Source organism: Ochlerotatus camptorhynchus, unplaced genomic scaffold (assembly GCF_037179485.1).
Source record: "Ochlerotatus camptorhynchus isolate MF236.1 unplaced genomic scaffold, CSIRO-AGI_Acam_v1.1 ptg000574l, whole genome shotgun sequence".
Classification (NCBI taxonomy): domain Eukaryota; kingdom Metazoa; phylum Arthropoda; class Insecta; order Diptera; family Culicidae; genus Ochlerotatus; species Ochlerotatus camptorhynchus.
In genome coordinates, this window is record NW_027041055.1 from 949,372 (window position 1) to 973,148 (window position 23,777).

The 23,777-nt window shown below is 37.4% G+C and overlaps 1 protein-coding gene across 3 annotated transcripts in view; it reads left to right on the forward strand.

The window, feature by feature from the left end:
* Nucleotides 1-23,777, forward strand: part of LOC135713619 (facilitated trehalose transporter Tret1-like) — a 51,798-nt gene that overhangs the window by 17,089 nt on the left and 10,932 nt on the right. Inside the window, exon 1 of one of the 3 annotated variants that reach the window (XM_065236757.1) lies at nt 10,356-10,463. The exons of 1 other annotated variant lie outside the window; for it this stretch is intronic. The gene's annotated coding sequence lies outside the window, so the exon portion shown is untranslated. Of the gene's footprint in view, nt 1-10,355; nt 10,464-23,777 lie in introns of those variants that run through there. One more of the 3 variants, XM_065236758.1, reaches the window with a different exon arrangement.

Below are 23,777 nucleotides of genomic sequence, written 5' to 3' on the forward strand. Positions count from 1 at the left end.
GTGTGCTCATATCCATCTAAATATCAGTACAGCCTGAATGCCAAGTTTTTCCATTTGGGGCAATTAAAATTACACCATATTTTCTCCGTGGTTGTAGTGCATCTTATTTGATAGGATATTGTTTTTTTTTTGCTGTGTAATGCGCCCATGTACTGATTCTAATCCCACCGGATGCAGTAGATTTTTTTTTTCGAAAAATAAATTTCACATACGCACGTGTCATGTACGCTTTGCTCCTCAGTATTTTCTAATTTCCCAAACAATTAAAAATATCTTGACTTAAAGTCGATTAACCATAGTACACTTTATTTTGAGCGTTCATAATCATCTTTATCGGGGCCCTAATTGAGCTACTCGCATGAATTCAACAGAGATTTAGAGCTTTTTCTGCTTAAGTCACCTCTTTGCTATTTTGGAATTAATATAAAACCTATAATCCATACATTAGTCGTACTCAAATCGTATGACTTATTCTAATCTTGATCCATGAAATTAAATCTCCAGACATGACGTAATGAGTGCGTCAATCAATGCTCAGCTAATATAATAAAATAAGACTGAACGCTGTTTTCTTTCAGCATAGTCCAGATGCTACGCAAATAAAAAAAAGCGAAATGTACCAAAATCTTGTCAGAGATAGACACCATCCAATCCGGGGACAATGAACTTATTTTCCACGTTGTAACGATCACAACCATTCGTCCAAACGAACGCCTTTTATAACTGTGCAAACATTTAGTTGCACAGTTGAGCGATCTCTTCTTTCCATTCATAAATTTTTGACAATCTTTACAGCTGCTAGATAAGAGCCCCCATGCACAAACTAAAATTTGGTTAAATGTAACGCAAAATTCACGCCTACCGCCTACAAGCAACTCAAATGTCAACCTAGGTCGCACAATCTGTAATCCATCGCACCTTGAATGGCTTCCGTCGAGAATTCTTCGCTAATGCACTACTTATTATAGCACCACTCAAAGCTTCCAAACAGCCAAACGTCAATTTCGTTACATAAGAATAATGCCCAAAACAGCAGACTAATTGTTGCCGCTATGTATATTGTCGTCAAATTGGTAGAACCTATTAGGTACTCGCTAGACTTACATATAAAAATAACACCGAATGTCAATGTCGTGTCGCGACTGCATGGCAGAGTGCCGTAATCAGCTAACTGTGCGCAGGCTTTCACCTTCGTTCTCATCACACTGCATCATGCCGCAGCTGTAGCACCGCCCACCCACCTATGAATCTCGAAACGAGGTAATCCGGGCGTATCGTACCGCGAAAGTCTCATTACACATGGTCACACCCGTATAGAAACAATACGAAATTCTAACCTAATCTCATTTTCGAATCCAACGATGACGACGACAACCCGTCAAACTTCTGCCTACCTTCCTTCTATCGTCTCCGTGATGGGATGGGTGGGATTTTATGCGTGATACTCCTTCACAGAAACAAACTCAGCTGAGCGGAGCCAGTGTGGTGGTCGATACGGTGCGATGTTTTTGCTTTTTCGGTTGCTACGACGATGTTTCCAATCTGCGTCTGTTGTTGCTCAGCTTTTCATTCATGTTTTCGTGTGTTGGACAACGTGGATTTGTAATACGTCACACATGCTACAGCCACTGATACTGCTTGCGTCATTTGTCAGTTTTTATTGGCTGGTTAAAATTTATACCCGAATGGGGTAAATGTGAATTCACAAGCTTTTGCACTAATTTCCCAAGTGGCACACTTGAATCATACAGTGGGGTGGCTATGGTGTTTATGACTGACATGGGTAGCAAAGCAGTTGCCACGACTGTACCACAGACAAACAGACGTAACTCTTCATTGTGTATCTTCGTTCATGCATTTAACGGTTGATTTGAATATTATCAGTTCCGCGAACTACTCGCCGCAGCGCTGGCATCGGATCACTTTGACGTTTCTATACATTCTATAGAACTTTTATGCAATATTGTTTACGAGTTAGCGAGCAAGCTTGTTTTCCGCGAGAAGCCAGAGAGATGTCGTTACTGAGGTTATATGTTTTGAGATACTATGTTTTCAAGAACAAGTTTTTCAAAGAGTTACGTCTGTTTGTCTGTGACTGTACTGCAACAATGCACAATGGTCCAGAATGCAGATTTAGCTGGAAGGATAAGTTTTAAGCCCGAAATTGAAATTTAGACAAAAAAAGTGTATTCTACAAAGTTGCTCCTTTTAGTTAGGCCCTCATTTTTATGACAATGAATTCTAGGGTGGTTCTTATTATCATTGAAATCAAAATATAAACTTTTTTCTGTGAAGGAATCAGGCATGGAAAATCATTTGCATTCATTTCGTGCATTCATTTACATTTCATTTGCCCCTTACTTTTTCATCAATAGAATTCCGCAAAATAGTGTATGGAACTTTTGTAGGTTTTGTTATTAACAACTTTTGTTTAAAACTTAAATCCGTATGACGAACCAGAGCAAACAGAATCCACTACTGTTTTTCAGTGAATGTATTTTACATTCACTGAAAAACATTAACGCGTTCTGCCCACTCTAATTCATGATGCATAAGAGATACAGATTTGAGTTGTAGCTAATAACAAAACCTACAAAAGCTCTTTTGATCATTTTGCGGAATGCTGTTGATGAAAAAAGTTAGAGGCAAATGAATATAAATGAATGCATAAAATGAATGTAAATGATTTTCCATGCCTGGAAGGAATTAATGTATACATTCTCTGGCAAAGTTATAGCTGTGCTAATTTCAAGCAACTTCGAATAAAGAACTTTTTTGTATCTCATAAATTTTCCTAAATTGAGTGAGGCTTTCTCTAAAAAAACAGTTTATTTTATCAAGTTTGCTTATTTCAAATTTCTCAGGAAAGGTGTCTTGAAATAATTTTTATATCTTTTTTAGGCGCAAATTTTTGCAGCACAGAGCTTGGCGATACCTTTCACCGATCAAGAGTTATTGACGTTTTTCTTCTAAAAATATGCCCTTTTCAAATTTTAATATCTCTCGTTGGGGCAAAAAAAGAGTTTTTTACGGCGCTTGAAAGGATGTACATATGTTATTCTCAAGAATGTGAAAAAATTAGAGGGATGTTATTTTTGAAACTTTTTTTTTTCATATTTGTATATCTTTTGATTAGTAGGGGTCCACGGTATACCTATTCGATACTTGTTACAATTTGCGGTATTTAAGGGGCAAGATGATTCAGAAAACACGATGCTTCAGAACCCAATTTATTGATCAAACGTTTACATCTCGTATGGCAATGGGCAATCTTGAACATCTTGGATCGAAACACAAAAGGTCGATTCTTTTGGTTCGATTAATCGATTTTTTGAATCGACCTGAAACACGACAAAAATCGACAGGATCGATCCTTTTCATTCGATTTTTGTTTAGATCCAACAAAAAAAAATCAGTGCATTTGCATTTGCAATTTAATATTTACCTGTACCTGGAGTCTTTAGCTCACGCTCGGGCAGTTAAAATTGTGTTTGCGCAGATCTATAGTACCGAAAGAGTATACGATGATTGCACACATCTGTCCCTCCACGAAAACCAACCGGAGGCCTGACGAAGTGGAAAAGAAAGTTATTAATCTACATATGTACAAACATTCACTTCTTATGACATATTTCAGGTTCATCAATCCTCTGCTATATCAGAACTGGATCACCATGGGGGCATATCGGCAGAATTACAAAATTTCTTGCATCAGTCTGTTTTTCCACGTTCTGTCGATCTTTTTCGATGATGGGAGAAAATCGCCATGTAAACGCCATTGCTCGAGACTATTTATCAAGAATGGTAACAAGTGTTCCGTCAGAGAGACTATTCTTCAAAACTGGTGAAACCACACAGAATCAATATCGGCTCAATGCAAAACGCATGGCTCAACTAGCTTTCTTGGGATCCCTCTCGGATGAGTTTTGGGTTATCTGAATTAAGTACTTTCCGTACTTACCTGCTTTTACACTCCGACCATCTAATCGTTTTGTTTCATGTGCTAATCTTTCGTTTTTTTTAAATCGTTTATTTAATACCAATAAAACGAATATTATAACCTGTCAAATCACTTACCTAATCAAGAATACTTTATTCTCATCTACACCATCAGTTAAAGAGTTCGATCCGCGGTACACGGTAAAGACCGTAAAGCATGGAGGTGGTAGCATCATGGTGTGAGGCTGTTTTTCTTGGTATGGAGTAGGTCCCATTTTCGGTATTAATTCCATCATGACCAGATTTGAATACAAAGAAATCATGGAGGAGGTTATGCTCCCTCATGCAGAAGAGAACATGCCTCTTTTATGGCATTTTCAGCAAGACAACGATCCGAAACACACTTCTAAGTATGTAAAGGAATGGTTTCGTGCAAACAAAGTGTCGGTTATTTCATGGCCTAGCCAATCTCCTGACATAAACCCCATCGAAAATGTATGGAACGAGCTTAAAAGAAAGTAATCTGGTCAAGCATTTTCAAATAAGGATCAACTATGGACCACAGTTCAAAAAGAGTGGTATGCTATACCAAAGGAAACTTTTCAGTGCTTGGTCAAGTTGGTTGAGTCAATGCCAAGAAGATTGAACAAGGTTCTACTTAACAATGGAGGGCATAGCGGTTACTAAGCGTCATTTGTCTAATAAAACTGAACAATTACTTAATTTTTATAACACTATCAAATGATTAACTTTAAAGTCGAATACAATGAAGTTGAATGAACATAACCTAAAATTTCGCATTTATTTTGCCTACACCTATTTTAATGACCAGCAGTGATGTATGTTACACTCACAACATTCACTGCGTACGTACTTAACAATTTATTTCTAAATGATATCAATCATCACACTAAATGACTATTATAGGTGAAATGTCAGAACAAGATAGCTTATGTAACGTAGTATCAACTTTAGACTGAACTTGACTTAATTTGAACCAACTTTCCTATGAGACGTTATATTTGAAACATGTTTGTGCCATTTTGAAAAATTAATCGATTCAAAAGATCGATTCAAAATGATTGATTAAATCGGTGAATCGATTATTTTCAAAAAAAAAATGAATCGATTCACTAAGATCGATTCTTGCCTCAAGATCGCCCAATGCTAACCTCGTACCGTACGCTTCGTTGTTTCGTTATTTAAATATGGTTGGTCGTTGGAAGCATCTAATTTAAAAAGGTTTAACGATGCTCCATTTTCCTCTGGCGATCGGGACATGAGCACTAACAAGAGCTAGCTAGCCCTATGTGGCTTATGGTTAGAGCACTATTAGGGAAGAGCGTTACTTCGTCGTAATCGCCCATTTCCGTTCTATCGATCAGAAAAGATCAATAATATCAATGATTTCACCATGCACAAATTAATAATAGGTTTGTTCTGATGCGTTAGTTCATTAGCTACAACATAAATCCTATTAGAGCGCATTGTAAGAATATTTACGCTCATTGTTCTCAAAACAAAAGAAGCGCTCCTAGCGAATCCCCTTTTTCTACGTTTGTCCGTAGGACGAAGAAAATCTAATGGCGTTTCAATGCGTTAGGACGGAATTGAAACATAGAGGTAACTCTAAGACCACTGGGTCCCGAAGAAAATCATTATTATTTTTGGCTCACTCAGTACCAGAACAACGGTCCCAAGCAGTCCCAAGCTATTTCACGCACCCCTGCATGTTCTGCATGAATCCACACACCCCTGATGTTATCTATCAAACTTTCATAGCGAATCAAAACAAACATAGTGTAGTAATAGAATTTCAACTAGAATAGGGTACGTTAATCGTTTGCTTGGGACCAATAGGCTACTAAAGTGGTGAGCCAATTTAAAATCGTTAGTTTCGTATTGATTGTTGATTGAAACTCGTAGAACGAATTTAGAATCAAGAAGCAGTATTAGATTTTAAGCAATATCTCAACAATTTGTGACTCTTGGAAAGGTGAATAATTTTAGAGGTCATCTTTGACAGAAATAACCCATTTTTTGTTTAAACTCGTTCAGGAAAGAGAGGTAAAGCGCGGGTTGTGCTTAGTAGGACGGAAATTAGATCAAAAGCCCTACTCGCTTTCTGAAAAGAGAAGAACGAAAGAAAACGAAGTTGGGAAGGGAAAATAAACCCTAGTCCGAATCTCACTTGATTGCATTTTTTTTAGTTATTGTCATTTTAACACCTTTCCCGATTTGTCCGGAGATGAGACTTAAACTCGTGAATTTGGCGTGAGAGGTACGGATGTGAACCCCTACACCAGGGCCTTCCGCCTCACCTGAATGAAAACCAAGAACACCGGGTCTTATATGACCAGTAAGGAAGAGGTTCTAGGGAAGCGATGTTAGCCTCCCACCCGGAGTTCAGATTGACGGTGATGAAATCGAGGTGGTCGATGAGTTCATGTATTTGGGCTCACTGGTGACCGCTGAAAATGATGCTTTGGACTCCGGACGACGCTCTGGTCGAATAAAATTCGCCACCACACAAAGTTGACTATCTACAAGACGCTTATTAGACCGATGGTCCTCTACGGCCACGAGACCTGGACTATGCTCGTGGAGGACCAACGCACCTTTGGTGTTTACGAACGGAAGGTGTTAGCGTACCATCTACGGTGGAGTGCAGATGGATGACGGAACGTGGAGGAGGCGAATGAACCAGCTGCTGGGAGAACCATCCATCGTCCACATTGCAAAAATTAAGCGACTACGGTAGGCTGGGCACGTCGTAAGAATGCCGCACGACGACCCAGTGAAAATTGTTCTCGAAGCGACCCAACAGGAATAAGAATAAGAGGCGCGCAGCGGGCAAGGTGGATCGACCAAGTAGAAGGCGACCTGCGGGACCCTTCGCAGACTACGAGGCTGGCGAAGTGTGGCCATGGATCGAGCAGTGTGGAGACGACTTCTTCGGGCAGCAGAGGACAACAAGGCCTTAGCCTGATTGGTGGTGGGTACTGAAATGGGTTTAAAAGTCACTTACAAAAAATGCAAAAGACGACAAAATTGAGCTAAAACGCCAAATCAGTCCAAAAACGGCCGGAGCGCAAATGATCCAAAAACACTGAAAGAGTAATCAAAACTCATGAGTAGTACCAAAACAATAAAATAGTATTCAAACATATTAGAAAACCACCTCAAAACGAATAAATGGTAAAAAATCGATTTCTGACCTAAAATAGCCTTATACACCCAACCGGAGGATGTAAGATTCGCTTACAATTATGTGGGGTTCACCTTCAGAGGATGTTAGTGGAGACCGCATAAGCCGAGGATGCTATATACCGAGCATCGGTCCTATGCAAGAAAATGGAGAAAGAAAAATGTGGAGTATATTAGTGAGCGAAATTAACCAGTCGAAAAAGGTTGCCGACTCGAACCACGAACGTGACGATTATCAGACCTGTGCTTTCTCCACTGCTCTCTCTATTTTTCGGGGTATGGATATGCTAAAAGCAATCAAGAAGCGCTCATTCCCTCGCATACTTGACTTCGTTTGCTTTTTCTGCTGGAGAGAATCGAAGCAAGTGTGTGCATCGTTCTGCCATGTTAGACATAAAAATCAAGGCAAATGCTTGCTTGTGTAGGTGACAGAACACAGAATAAAAAAAAGATTAAAAATCATTGCATCGTCTGCAAGCAAGGTCAACTTCTAACATTCGCTGCGATGTTCATGAACTGAGGATGATAGGAAACGGAACTAACTTTCATTGTAATACATTTTTGGTTTGCGTGTACAAATGGTCTTAATCGAAAAAATGACCTCAAAATGCTTAAATGGCTTTTTAAAACGCCGCAATATCTATTAAAACGTCATAACACCAAAAGAGACATCAGCTTATATCTAGCTTATAACTACAAAAATGACGTAGAATAGCTCAAAAAGCGCCAAAGTTATCTTCAACTCAGTTATACGGTTCGGAAACTCATATAACGGGTGTTCCTGGCTATTGTTGAGTACACTATTTATTTTTCGAAAACGATACCTGAGGGATGAGATCATGTGCTTGGATCAACCGTAGCGAACAAGGTGGCAAACACAAGCGTGTTTTCTGAAATCGAAAACAGTCGGCTCCGGTATTTGCTGAAATCAGCAACACTCGGCTTCGGTGATTGCCGAAGAATCATACAATTTGCTACGTTTGGTATTTGCTATCGAGCACTGGCACGGAGTGTAAAACTCAATACTCTTGGTGGTGTGTAAAAAAGAAGGCAACAAATCAAGAAGACTGGCAACTCTTCCATTTTCTCATACGAACGCTATGAGACAGTTACAATCGTGTCATCTGCCGCTCAAAGGTAAATGCTTCGAACGAATTTGATAGCAAAGATTACATCCTCAGACGAAGGGTTTGTGTATTTGCTCATTTTTCTATGCGTTGCTTCCACCTTCACTCAAGCGCAGCGCTACTGTATCTGTCGCTTGGATACTGGTAAAGTTGCCAGTCCTCTTGATTTTTTGTCTTCGGTAAAAGGCAGTAAGCAGGGATGTGTTTAGACATGCCTGGCTCGAATGGAAGAGACCGTAGCGTATTGGTAGAACGCCCGTCTAGCGCACTGAGAGGTGTGGCTTCGATTCCCACTAGTAGACTGTAGATATCTTTTTTCTCTCCATTTTCGCAAAGTCTTTCCCTTCCAAGCGATTGGGCTTAGCCTTCAGGTATTGTCAGTTAAATGGGTCGTTATGTAGTAAATCTACTTTTTGATAAGAGAAACTCGTCAACGCAATCATTGGAGCCTCATGATGAACTGCTATCAAGATTTCTCCTGAGTTCTATCACCGAAAATTTTCTACGTGACAACTAAAAACGCAACCCATAATGATCAATTTCACCCCGATGATCAATTAGCTCCGAAGCGAAAATTGGGGGGGGGGGGGGAATCTCTCTCGGGGAGCATTATTAGTAATTTTGTCCTTTTTGGCAAGTAATATTACACCATATTTTTGACACGATTGAAGTGCTTCAACTTTGATTTGCTGTGCACCAGATCTTCACAATGCATACTTCTTTTACGAAGTTGTTCAGAAATCCGAGATCCCACTTTTTCTAATAGTTTTAACTTAAATTACTCCAAATTTACAAGAGCACACCTATCTATCGTGAGATAGAAGTAGATAAATTCATTGTCAAATAAAAAAGATCTAGCCGGACAAAGTACCCTGGGGTCAAATCGACCCCAAGGTACAGACAAAGGGTAAAACATAGCGTGTGTCGGCTTCTAAATATTTCAGCATAGATTCCTCAAAGTGATAGTAACAATCATATTGTGAACCGTTCACCCTATGGCGCAGGCATGCGCAGCGCATTGTGCATGACGCATAAGAACAGTGGTGTGCAAGATAACCGTAAAGATGATGATGTTGAATCTTTGAACAAACCGACTGTAGATTATGAAGTAATTCATCTACAAAAAATATTCTTGCATTATTTCAAACTTTACCCAAACTTTTCACTAATAAGAAATTGTATACTTTCTTCCATTAACCAATCTCGAGATAAAAAACTAACAAAGCATCAAAATCGAGAACAACTGTTGCAGTCTAGATAGTATATGTCTTACAATGGTTTCATAACTCGGTGTAAATTTATTTTCACCAGTAAAAATGTTCATTCCCAGAAAATAATAATTCAATAATAAATCACTGCATACACACCCTGGCCTATTGGTTGGTTAACTTTTCAAAAGCAATACAATTGTCAACCATGTTACTTGTTGATTTTACACAACTATTATCAGCTTCTCTTTTTCATTCAAAACCACCTTGAAATTAACATTCAAGGTAAACTTCTCCCTTACAGTCTATAATCGACGAAATGTCGCCACTTTTGTTTAAGGACATCATTCACGGAAGTTTTTCGATTTGTTTCTCCACTTTACATTTCCTCTGGTACTGTAACACAACTGACGACCTTCGCAATGAATTCGAAGCTGGAAATGCTAATAGTATCGAGTAGAATTCTGTGCCCCTAAAAAGGCTAACAAGGCTTTGCTGAATCTTGTCCTTATTCGGTCGTTGTATGTTATATACCTACATTATCAAAATCAGGTTGTTCTGCATGAAAATCTACTTCCGTTGCTTTCATTTCGAACGCCACTATGTGATCTAGACGCTTCCATTCACCGTCGTCGTCACCCCACTCCCATCACTACCTTCGCATACGCATGCCAATCCCCCCCAATGCTTACATGATGCGCCAGAGGAGCAAGGTCGGAGGGAAGAAGAAGTGAAGTCCTTTCTTTCGTCAGTATTGGTGACTGCGAACGAAAACGAAAACGTCGATTAACGCATAACTCCGAACGAACGAAAGTACGACTTAGATTTGGCAGTCGTGAACAGCTGTTCGACGAGAACCGTTCGCTTTCCTCGCCTTATGCCATATAGTCAATCGCCTGTTAACGAAAATATGATATGTACTGGCAGTTGATTTCCTGAAGTCGTCACAACTGAAAGTGAAAATCTACTGTTTATTTTGTAAGTACCCCCCGCGTGTAAACCTCGAGATGACGAGCGCCTTTAGCGTAAAGTAGTGCAAAGAACGACCTTCACCTCCACGTGGTGACGGCAAGATTTGGATGTAAATATGTCACGGCAATCAGACGGCTAGGGTTATCGTGCGTATTTGCTAAAGAGAATGTGATATGATGCTAACGGTAGTAAGTGGCTACTAAAAGAGCATACATATTTGCGGACAGTGTTTACGGTGTAAACAACGCGTAATACCGGAGAATGACTAGGGTGGTTCGAGATATGGACTGCGTAGTTGAATGGTAACAGTGAATGGCGAAATGGTGTCTGTCCGTTCCGTCATGGAGATAAGTGCATATAAATATTTGCCATAGTAAATTTATCAGAGATCTTTTCCGGTGATGGATTGTAGCAATTTTTTGCGCTAGCATGTTATGTCACTGGTCAAATGAGTGCAGGCTGTTGGAATTGTAAATCGTACGACGATGGAAATTTAATTGGGAGATAAGCCAAACATGTGGAAAGCGCACGGTAGGAGATTAGAATAAATTTCAGTTCCTTCTAATAATCAGTTGCACTTTGGAACCATTACAGTGTAGACCGACGCACCATGTGGAACATATGTGCTTGATTGCAGTTAAACTGACGGACTAGCATGAAAGTAACTAATTAAAATGGTTACTCGCGTGCAGAGGTCACCGTCGGAGGAGGTTATTGTTCTATTTTTAACACATGATGTAGAGAAAAACATGACAGGTTCATTTCTCGAAAATACGGCAGACATCATTGAAATATTGTATGTGTAAAAATATCCATATTCCCCATCATTAATTTATATGTTTTGATGAATGGACTAATTTTCAAAAATAAATTATAATATGACATATTACATCCTCTGCATATGTTTCATACAACAAATACAATGGCAGTTTCGAATAAAACCATCACAAGATGATTTTCTCGACGCAATGCATTTGGGAAACAAATTTTGTTCGAAAATCAGGCTATCATAAAAATTGCAAAATTATATGAAAAACTTTTTGACGACCGGACATGCGATCAAATATTTCAAATTCACCACGAAAATCACATTATATGTACATAAGTAATTGTTAAATACTTTTGTTGATGATATTCTAAAATTGAAGATCGGACGTGAGTGGCAATATATTAATTGCATGGTGGATTTTTGCAACAGATGTCACTGGTAAAAAAAAACGTCACGGTGATTTAATGTGATGCTGAACACAGGAAAATGTTAATTTCAACGAACTATGGAAGTTTTCTGCAAAAAATATTTGGTATAGATATTATTTCAATTTTTTTAATTCGCATCCAAAATCGATAGTTTTGGATAAAAATTCAAATCACCTTACATTATTCTTCGCTCTAATTTTTTGCCCACAGGATGGGGGCGCCATGCTGTCAGTAGTGGTGAAATAAAAATTGACATTATGCAGTGATCTATTGGGCAGTTCCAGGCCAAATAGCGAATAATAAAATATAATGTTGACTCGATCTTCTCTGATTTGCATGAAACTTTGCATAATTGTTTGTTATCGGCAATTATTAACATTTAAGCTAAAATTCGGACATTTTGTATTTTGATTTTTTTTTTCAAAATGGAAAAGGGTTGGTGTACCAGTTATGGCTATACGTTCCTATCATGATGTGTTCCAATTATGGCCTATGGAACTCCCATAGGCCATCATTGGAACACCTCATAATAGGAACGTATAGTCATAACTGGTGCACCAACCCTATTCGATTTTTTTTTTAATAAATCGTAGCACGGAAACATCACGTCCAATCAAAATGACGGCTGGGATAAAGTTGTACGCAAATATAATTAGATTTTCTGCTATCGCAAACAGAACTGCAACAACATATTTTTGAAGAGTAAATTAACAAAAAAATTAAAACAAAATTTGTTATAAAAGTTGTTAAGCGCTTAAACTGCTATCAAATAATGATTTCACTTCGAAGTTGACATCAAAATTTGATTTCGATATGCTGTTATTTTGATGCAAGACTTTGCTCGGCTACTCTGCTCCATGAAAAATTAAACAACACTGTTTCTGAGGGAAAAAAACAGTGATCGAAAAAAGTCTCGATTATTTTTTCAAAAGGACGTATCTGATTTTGTAAGCAAAGTTTCAAAAGTAAATTTGTCGAAACTCTTAGCATTCTCACGCAAACTACCAACACAATCTTGTTGGGGAAACATTAACCTTTCTGATACCTTAATTTTTGGAAACAAAGTCTTCTGGAAGTATCTTTTTTGTGAGTAATTTTTTGTGAGGAAAAAATTGTTTTTCACATAAGTGAAAATAGACTAATGTTGTCTTCAGTAAAGTTATAGAACAATTAATAAAGCAACATTGATGCTGAACACGTTTTTGTGAACCAACGTACATAAGTTCTTCTATAATAATTATTTTTGGAAAAAATTAATACCTGACTAAGTTGTTAACTTTGATAAAGTGCATAATTCTTCTGAAGTCGCCTGAATTTACCTCAAATATTTTCGAAGTTATTTGTGCTGAAAAATGTGCCATTTTACATACAAATATCAGTGTTCACTCGGCTGTCGACAAAAGCAGGCCACTCTCGATGTGTGCCACGCGATCGTCTGTTTTCTCAGCAGCAACCATTGTGTGGTCATCCTCATTGTTCTTCATCAGCAGTTCTTTCGGTCGATGCGTCGTCAACTTTGGAAAGCAACCATTTCGTGATGAGTGTGTGAGTGTTTACCACGTTTTGCGTCCATTGCTGCAATGGGAGCGCTTTGCCCCACGATGGCATAACTGCCATACAATGAAACCACTGGAAGCGGCTCCAATTCTGATGGAGGAGGCTTTTTGGATACCGGAAGATAAAGTGTTTATTGTGTAGTACCTTTTGACTATAGTTTTAAGATGTATTGTATAGTGACCAAGAATTCTCGGCTCTGTAAAGTTAATTCGGTTGAGCCTTATCATATAAATTAATGAACAAACAAACATACAAATAACACTTGCAGGGACAAAAACGGGCTGAAAATTTATCTGAAATTAAAAAGATTATATCAAAATTTCATAGCATAATCAGACTTCCCTTGCGTGTCCTTGGTTGTGAAAATGTGTGTTGAAAGAAATTGGACATTCAAAGTTTTAAAACCCGCCGTTCTGTATTTTTTTCAAGACCATTTTGTTACAGTTTTATAAATCAAGATGGTGTGCAACATTACCAGACGAAATAGCAAGTCAAAATTGTAAAAATCAGCCGATATTAATTTATGGGCAAATCACCCATGGCGCAGCTAATCAATGTTCAACTTACCCGTGCAGCAGCTTGAATCCAAATGACCTTTCACCAACTGCCAGGAAATGTGTATGAAAAGTCATGACCTACCTAGATATTATCCATCTCATAAAAATAAGTGTTAAAATATGGACCTACAGGACTGAGCCATTAAATGAAAAAAGTAAGCGTGGATTTAAAGAACATGGTTTACTAAACGCTACATGGTCGAGGAGATCAACTCAAAATCGCACAAATGTAGGCCCTCGCTTTTTTTCAAAAATCTGTCCGAATATGAGGCAAATCGACGAAAATTTTACTCTGTCTAGGAGTATACTTATAGACTGAGTGAAACCTCTCTCGATTTTCCTCATATTCCAAAATCGAAGAAAAATTTACTCAGTCTTTAAGTGACCTACGTTGAGTGAATGGTACTCAAATATGAGTCAGATTCAACGGCCGTGTTGTTAAGTAGTGCTTACAGCAGAAAACAGAGTACCGAGATACATTTTCAGAACTGCACGGCTTCTGGATGATGAGATTTGTGTCCATGAAAACGCATTTATGCATGGTAAAAGTTGTTTCTTCTTCGCGGACAAAAATATCCCTGCAACCGCATGTTGTTAGTCATTAACTTGTCGAAGATTGTAGTTGTAATTGAGGTTAGTGACTTTGTTTGCAACTGAGGTTAAATAAATTATATTTATGCGCAATTTGATAAAAGGATGCGTAGTTTTTTTACATACACTGAGGCAAATATACTTAAGAATTTTATAAGGCTCGACTTATGCATTTCATAAGCGACTTATGAATGATTTTCGTCTATCAACAGGAAGCACTTATACGCCTTTAAACATTTCATTTTCCTGAGCGTTGAAAGACGAGTGGTATGTATATTAGACTGATGCAAAATTTGACTTTTTCGCTCCACAGTGCTTAAATGGTTTCAAATCGGGTCCTGATTAGCCTCCTAAAGTTACAACTCATTTGGTTAGAAACAGACTTCGCACAAGCCATTTGAAGTTTACATGTAAATTACTATGGGAAATCTCAACTTTTTGTTCATTGCCTTCTAGTCTTTTTTCATATTGAGCTGCGAAACAGTTCGATAGCCATTCTTATAGAAAATTTTCTCAGCTAAAACTTTGCCCAAGATCGTTTCTATGTAAAACGAGACAGGAAAAAGCTATTAATTATTTAAGAGATTGGTAAACTTATGACATGATCAAGCAGCTGCTCTGTAGGCAACACTGTATTTTGCAGTGTGACATAGTAGACATGATTTTTCTGTCCTATTCAACGCCCTAGAAACACCAATGTTGCCTGCTGAGCAGTTGATTGAGCATGATCATTAGACATCAGCGCATTAAACCATTGATAACATTCGATCCTTGCATTTAATCAAAGTTGCAGCTGGGAAAATTTCCTACAAGTACAGTTGAAAGCTTTTGAAGCAGACCGATATGGTGAATTATTAGATAGACATGAACAAAAATCTTGGTGTTACCGTAGTAATTCCCATACTAACTTCAAATGGTTTGTGCCATCTCAGTTTCTCACCAAATGGGTTCAAATTTTGAGAGGTTAGTCAGGATCCGATTTGGAATCGTTCAAGTATTGTGGAGCAAAAATTTCAAATTTTGCATATTGTATATGTATTGTATATGTGTCGGACACATAGTTCTTATGTGTACACATACAATTCATGTGTAACCACACATACTATTTATGCCTCATAAATTTCATTTGTGCTTCTAAGAGGATTCTGTTTATGTGTGGGAACATGAAAGTACATGGAAATTCGCCAGTAAAAATGTGTAGAATTTTATGAGTGAAAACTGTTTTCTGCAGGGGCAGAACATTTTCGCACAATGAAGCAGACAAGATACGTGCGACATAAATTTATGTCGTTTAGAATTTAGCTGATTTCTGGCTAATTTTAGCATTTATTTGATACTTTGACTATATGTTTAGTATGACTTTTTTAGTAACTACTTACATAGTTGAAGATGCTAATTTCAAATAACAGACTAAAGTAGTAATTTTTATACGATAGATGAGGACATGAAAGCATAGAATTGATAGTTCTATTTAGAGTACGGCAGTGTGAAAATTGCATAGGGTAGAGCGCCACTTCGTCGTAATCACCTATTTCCGTTCTATCGATCAGAAAAGATCAATAATATCAATGATTTCACCGTGCACAAATTAATAAAAGGCTTGTTCGGATGCGTTAGTTAATTAGCTACAACATAAATCCTTTTAGAACGCATTGTATGAATATTTACGCTCATTGTTCTCAAAACAAAAGAAGCGCTCCTAGCAAATCCCCTTTTTCAACGTTTATCCTAGGACGAAGAAAATCTAATGGCGTTTCAATGCGTTAGGACAGAATTGAAATCGTAGAACGAATTTAGAATCAAGAAGCAGTATTAGATCTTAAACAATATCTCAACAATTTGTGACTCTTTATCAAATCCAATAACAAATTTAAAAGTCATATTTGACAGAAATATTCCATTTTTTTAAACTCGTTCAAGAAAAGAGAGGTAAAGCGCGGGTTCTGCTTAGTAGAACGGAAATTAGATCAAAAACCCTATAGAAAGTAGAAAGCGAGCTGGGACAACTGTAGGAAGGTACAAATGGGTTGTATCATCTTTCTTTACCAAACTCCCCCTTTGGAGAGGGCTGGTGAGGAGTGTCCCTCCTCCGCCACCATGGACAAAAAGAGGTGATTTCCGACCGCTCAAGTAACGACGATGTGTTTGAAATAGTTCTACTGATTTTTACCGCACCCCAGTTGTTATTTGAAGGAAGGATTGCATGGAATTATAAGATAAGAATGAATACTAACCACTCATAAGCATAGATGTTAAAATTATGCATAATACTTGATAATTTACTGTCACACGCAAGCTTGCAGCTAAACTGTAATTGCAATACTGTTTGAAAAATAATGGGCTACGACATTTTTCCTATTCTATATCTTCGCCGTTTGATTGTAATGTAGAAATACACGACCGAATATCGTTTTCGATCGAATATCGTATACATGATGTCATAGCTTCTTCTGAGTATTGTTTCATTATGATTTTTTCGCCATTCTATACGATAGGAAAAAATACAGTTGTCCATAGGTAATTATGATTATTAGGGTGAAAATCAATGTTTATTCATACCTAAGATGATAAATCCTGTACAAAAAGCCGAAATCACTTAAAATTCAACTAAACGCTCATATAAACATAGAGCTATAGCTAAAAGCGACCGATCGCTGCAGATACTGAAGGAGAAATGTAACCATTATGGTTATAATTGAAAATTATATTTTTCGACAAAATTTAAATTTTTAAGAAAACAACATGTGCATGACAAGTCTGCTCTAGTAAAATGGTAAAAAAAGGCTTGTTGTGTAAGAAAAAATCACTATTTTAAACACTTGTTTCTTAGCCATCGGCCAACAAAAATTAGTTCTTCAAGCAAGTATATTTTCAAACACATTTTAATCGGGTTGTTATGCTCAGAATATATATTTTTACACAAATAAAATGTGAACACCTGACTGGAAATACATTTGTATGCATTAGTTGATTGATCATAAGCAGTTTTTTTCAGATAATTAGTCAAATGTCTTCACTACTTACAATACAAATACTTGCATCTAAAAAAAAACCATTTGACAAGGGGCGCAATTTTCAAGGTTTTCCAGGGGCAATACCAACGCTCACTACGTTCCTACTGAATAATATCAAAACAAGGTTTTATACCACAAGCGTACCAAAGCAATATATCATACCATATTAAGATATTCATATGTTACCGGTCAGTTATCGGTTCTTGCTCGGGTACTGGACAAAATGTAGCATCCCGATAGCCTTGGTGGTAGGTTCTCACCCTTCACCCTCATAGACTATCATCATGCTTGCCACAAAATATACAGATGAAAAAAGGTCTATATGAAAACTTAATCCATAACTACAACATATCTCAAAGAACACTGAATTGAGGACTACCGTGCGGGACCGAAATCCGTACACCTAAGCACGAGAGAATCATCTACGGTCAATACTAAATAATGCTATCACATTATGCTCTGTATCACATCTTTTTCCTTTACATTTATCTTTATTTTTCCAATATTTGCAAACACCAGGTCTTAAAATTACCTTTAATTATTAGAAAAAAGGATTTAAATTGCACATATCTTGAATCAAAATCCGTACAGCGTTTTACGATTGAATCAAAATCCGTACAGTTTTGAATCGAAATCCGTACACTGTGTTGAGGATGAATCAAAATCCGTACAGTCATGAATCAAAATCCGTACATGAATGTAAATCGATCCAAATCAATGAAAAAAAAACGTGTTGCTATCTTGAATAAAGATTTTTTTGTAGTTGCTTGGCTAAGAGTCCAAAACAGCTATATTCGTTTAAATACACTAGTTTACAGCATATTTGAACTTTGTACGCTGATGGTCATTTCCCATGTAAAATCGTGCGCTGAATCCAAAAATGTAGTCCAAAAAAATCTCGGTAGGATAGTTTTGGAGATATAGGGTTAAGAGAGGCATAGTGAACAGGTGGGGCATAGTGAGCATCGCGCGTGCTCCAGCTTGGACTTCTGGCCGTTCAGAACAAATTTGTTGGCTGTAGGATCAATATCTTAATGATATTGATCCTACTACCAGTTGATTTGTTTCATGCAGTTGGAGATCCAGAGCCAAAGTACGGGATGCTCACTATGCCCCGCCTGTTCACTATGCCCCTCCTTCCCTTGCTAAAAAATGAAATCTCACGTTAAAAAAAAAACTAAAACACAAATATCTCTGGCTGCAATGAAGTGATATTAATTATTTTAACGCCAAATTAAACGTGATAAAATTTTAACACACTATTTTTCCGTGAGAGTAATGGTAGAACCACCATAAACATTTCAATTTACATTGCTTAAAAACTTAGCAGAAATTCAATTTTTCTTAGGAAAACTTAAAAAACAAACTATTAACTAACAACAATACCATCAATCTCACTGACAATTGATGTTCAATTGATCGAACGAAAAAATTTCTTACCTCTAATTTAGCGTTAAAATAATTGATATAATCTCATTACAACCGGAGATATTTGTATTATAGTAATCAAACTTGTTTAAAGTGAATTTTTTTTTTAGCTTTATCTCAAAAACTATCCTACTGACATTTTTTCGACTACATTGTTGAATTCAGTGCACGATTTTACATAAGAATCATTCGTCAAAAGTTCAAGTTCATTTATTTTACTTTTACTTTTTTAACTAATGATATCAGCGTTAGATTAATTGATGCTCCAATCGATTCAAAGGAGAGGTAACTGTATTCTTTTTATTTAAGAAGGTAACTGTTCTGGATTTTTATGCTAACTAATATCATGTTTAAGGATTAATTTCTTCCAAATTTTATTCTATACCAGTGCTTTGGGTTAAATATTCTTACTGGAGTTTTCCTCCGATCACAACTTCGAGGTTTTTGAAATTTACATGTGATAACGTGCAAGATGCGCCATACTTTGAAACTCCACCAACCCACTGGAATCAAGCGATAAATTAACCGGTTCCTAAGATGGTAGCCCTATAATGGCGGATAAGTAAAAGAAAAATACAACCATCTTAGAAACCAACAAAAAAAGACAATGAACTGACATCAAGGATTAGTTTTTCGTTTTGTGCATGAAAATTAAAATTGGTAAAATAACGACTTTAACTTAATTTAATTTAATACGTCAAGAGAGTAATAATCATAAAAATACAGATCCTTCATTGCTTCTTTTCCACAGCTTTCTTCTGCTTCTTCTCCATTGTTACCATTGCCTTTTCAAGTTATAATGCTTTCTTGCTTCCAACCCTAATAAAAATAACCATAATAGAGAGCTTAACGACATGTTCGGGGTATCATCCAAACCATTTGTGGGAAAGTTTACCCATCCGGGATAAAGTTCGTTCATGGTATATGTTTATTAGGGAACTTTCTTTGCTCTTCTTCCTTTTCTTCCTCCTCTTCCTCTCTCGCTCAACCTTTTTCTTTTGTCGTTTCTCAATCCTTTGTTTCTTTGCGTTCTCTTTATCAATTTTCGCCCGCACTACTTTCATGTGTATTTCCGATCATTCCTCGCTGGTAGCTACTGCTGGGAATGCTCTCTGTCCCATTTCTGTCTGCTCTCTGTAAGGGAGCATCCAAAAATGACGTAGCATATTTTTGATCAATTTTATACTCCTCCCCCCCCCCCTCGTAGCGTATTTGGCTATATCCAATACATGGCCGGTCACAAATTCTGAAACCCTCACCTCCCCCCTCAAATGCTACGTCATTTATGCTTGGTCCCTAATTTGTATATGCGTGTTGGTGATATCCTGTAGGGGAGCTGCGTTGTTTTACTTTTTGGCTGGTTCTTGACGCTCTTCATTAAAAGATATTAATAATATAACGTTTACAATACGAATAAAATAAGAGAGTAGCGATTCAATGCGGCATTTCTTATGGTGGTGAATTGAACGGCAAAATCCCTGGATGCTTCTTGGTAAGGTTTCTCCGCACGCATCATTGCCATAGTCTTCTCCAAATCCTCCGGCGTGTATTTAGTTTCCATGATCTGCTGAAAAACATTGGATAAAGTAGAATCGTCATTAGTGATGCACAAGTGTATGGATTTAGAATCAGCTGTTATATATGGATCGAAATCCGTACAGTACTAATTTTGATAAATAAATACCATATGAACGATCCATTGCTTAGAATTGAGATATAAAACGATAAACACTAACCTTTTCGATCGACCTTCAGGAAACTACTTGCAAACATCACTGAAATACGCTTAACAAACTGAAGTAAATCCGAGAGATTTTCTTAGAAAATCGTTAAGAACGCAACCGATTGACAGAAATGCCCGACACGTGTTAAGGTTTTTATTTTTCTTATTTTAATTGCATGACATTCTGCTTAATTGTTGACGTAGACATTAAGCTAATGCATGAATGAACATGAATATGTATTCATGTATAATATTTACATTGTTATGATGCATATAAATAAACAAATTCAACAGGGTGTACGGATTTCGGTGCTGTACGGATTTCGGTCCCGCACGGTACCAGATAGTTCCAGTTTAATAACTGTCCTTCGGAGAATAATTTGCATCCATATTAAACCACTTTCGAGAACTCAATAGCCCCAAACACCTGTCGGAGTAGAAATATTAACGCGCATATAAACAAAACGTTTTGATTTGATGATTGTAAATTGGAACAGATTTATGGTCGGCATTGTTGATCGGAAATAATGCGATTAGAATGAATACCTCAAAATCGTTCCGCAACAATCTGGAATGTCATAAATCGCTTTCACAACTGATATCTAGACTAACATTTAAAAAGGGCGTAATTCCAAAATGATCATATCGAGAAAATCGCTTCTGAATTTTGTTGACCTAAAAATTAATCCTATTTCACGACTTTCCATTTTCTGGTTGATTTTATAAGCTTGACATATAGTCAATAGTGTAATCTATCATCATGCATCACTAAAAACTCAAAAAAAGTTTTCTTTGTCGTGAAATTGAGAAGAAAACATCATACGCCCTGATAATTTCATACATGTTGTTACCCCCCAGATCTTCCACCCTTTGAACTGCCAACACTGGTGATACGCCGTGGAAGTACACCCTCGAGATTTTTGTTTGTTGTTCCGCCTTGGTTCTTCGTTCGCAAATTTTGTGAGAGTGGAATTACGCCCGGAGATTTTTTGGTCTTCTTTTTGTTCGTTGTTTACACGTGAACTATCAATCGGATGCATTTCAAATGAATCGGGTGTGACTAGATACTACAGAATCAAAACATTTGGCATATTAAAACGATATAATTCGTAGTTCTGGTGCAAGGCGTAACAATCAGATTCATCATAGAGTTGAAAGTTGGAAATACGCCATGTAAGAAGAAACGTTTTTGATGATTTGAAGTGATATTTTCTTGTACTTTTTCGTGTTTATCGAGTAGTTTGTGTACTATTCTCTCTATATTTGGCAAAATATGGTTTGTTTACATGTTGGCTCTTCCGCCCCTTTCAAATGTTAGTCTAGATATGTGTTTACTCTTTTTGGCAATATGAATCAATGAATCGTCAACAGCTCGCACTACTTGTTGTGCAATTGAAAGTTTTTGAATGATTTCAAACGGAAAATACTAATTTCCTTTGATCGTTTCTTTGCGTTTCTGAGAAAACGACACCATCCCTTTAATAACCATACTCATTTAATACACATTTTCCGTAATTCCCTCGCGAAAAACCATTTTGACGCCTATGAAGCTATTAATAGACTATAGGTTGAAAGCGACATACCTTCCAGTAAACTGCGACATTCCGTGACACGACTATATTTTTATCGCTCGATAAAATCGCTACACTGAGGAGAGGTACACACTACTGTCCCTAGGCATTAGTGAAATTGGCGACCAAAGCTAATAAAAATAACAGAAATGTATCGTCGTCTCAATTTGTCCCAATTAGCCTCAATGGAAGGATATGCGCGCTTCAATCAACTGCCCCGCTACCGTTGCCATTGGATGTTGATATCCAGTATGCGCTGGATTCGTCCCGGTGATAATTTATGAAACATCAAAGTCATAATTTCAAATCATAGAGCTCCCTCCGTTTTCAAATTCCTAGAGGTTCGTTAGCGGGCAAAAATATTCATTCTTACAAAGATGGTCAATTGATAGCGCCTCAATAATATAGTATGGACTGTAGGACTATTTCCTACTGTCATTGTCATTTCCAAAACGACTCACGCGCGCGCGCAAAAATGGTATTAGATCAAGGTCTGACCTGAATAATGAAAGCTGAGCATGGGAGACACATTGCGATTAGGTCACAAGCAAATCATGTTGTGTATGTGGCAGCCCCCGTGATACGATGCCGACGTGGTAGGAGTTTTTGCGAATAGCGAAAAAAAAACCCCGACGCCAGCAGCAACAAGTGGTCATTACATTGCAGTTTCTTTATGTGAGGGTTTGAATTGATGGACGTTGTAGCCGGTGAGAGGAGAAGATAGGGTTAAGATCTTATTTCCGTCATACTAAGCACAACCGGCACTTTAGTTCTATTTTCCGAACGGGTTTGAACAAAAATGGAATGTTCTTATAAAAAATAACTTCTAAATTTGATAAAGAGTCACAAATTGTTGAGATATTGTTAAAAATCTAACACTGCTTCTTGATTCCAATTCTGCCCAAATACATTGAAGCGTCATTGGATACACTTCGTCATACGGATGAAGGCAGAAAATAATGGATTTGCTAAGAATGCTTATCTTGTTTTCTAGAAGAATGGATATTCATATTAATATTGTGCGTTCTTATATAGGGAAAATGTCTCTAATGTTGGCCTATGGATCTAATATTGGGCCCATCGCTAAAAATCTGCTGTTTATCAATTTTATCTAGATGAACGCGTTATTGGAACGTTACTAATGGACATTTTTCGTTGCTATTGAAAATTTAGTCGATTGCTGAATTTATGTATGGGCCCAAATTAGGGACACAGGCCGACATTACCTGCATTTCCCAAACTTTGTTTTGTAGGTTTTGAACAATACTTTGTACAAAACGTATGATTCATTTAACGTTTATGTTTTTGCTCGATAGGAAAATAGGCACTAATTCCGAAGTAGTGCTCAACCCTAGTCTTCAGCGGCGGAATCGAGTTGTAAGTAATCGCGACGGCGCGTGGCGGTTTAAACTGCCTCGTACAGCTTTGAACAAAGCTGCTTCTTGGCTAACTGTGCAGACAGTAAAGTAAGACTGTGCCGCTTGAAAAGCAAAGCGAACGATCACATCGCATACACTGGTTGATAACGAAGGCTCCTTAACTTACTCGGGAGATGCGTGATTGAGTACCAACTGACATCGATTGAATAAGTCAGTCGTCAATGAAGATCCAGCTATTAAAAAAAAATGTGTTCAGCTGAATTGTTTCCTAATTTACTTTATTACATAATTTCACGATTATTCCTAA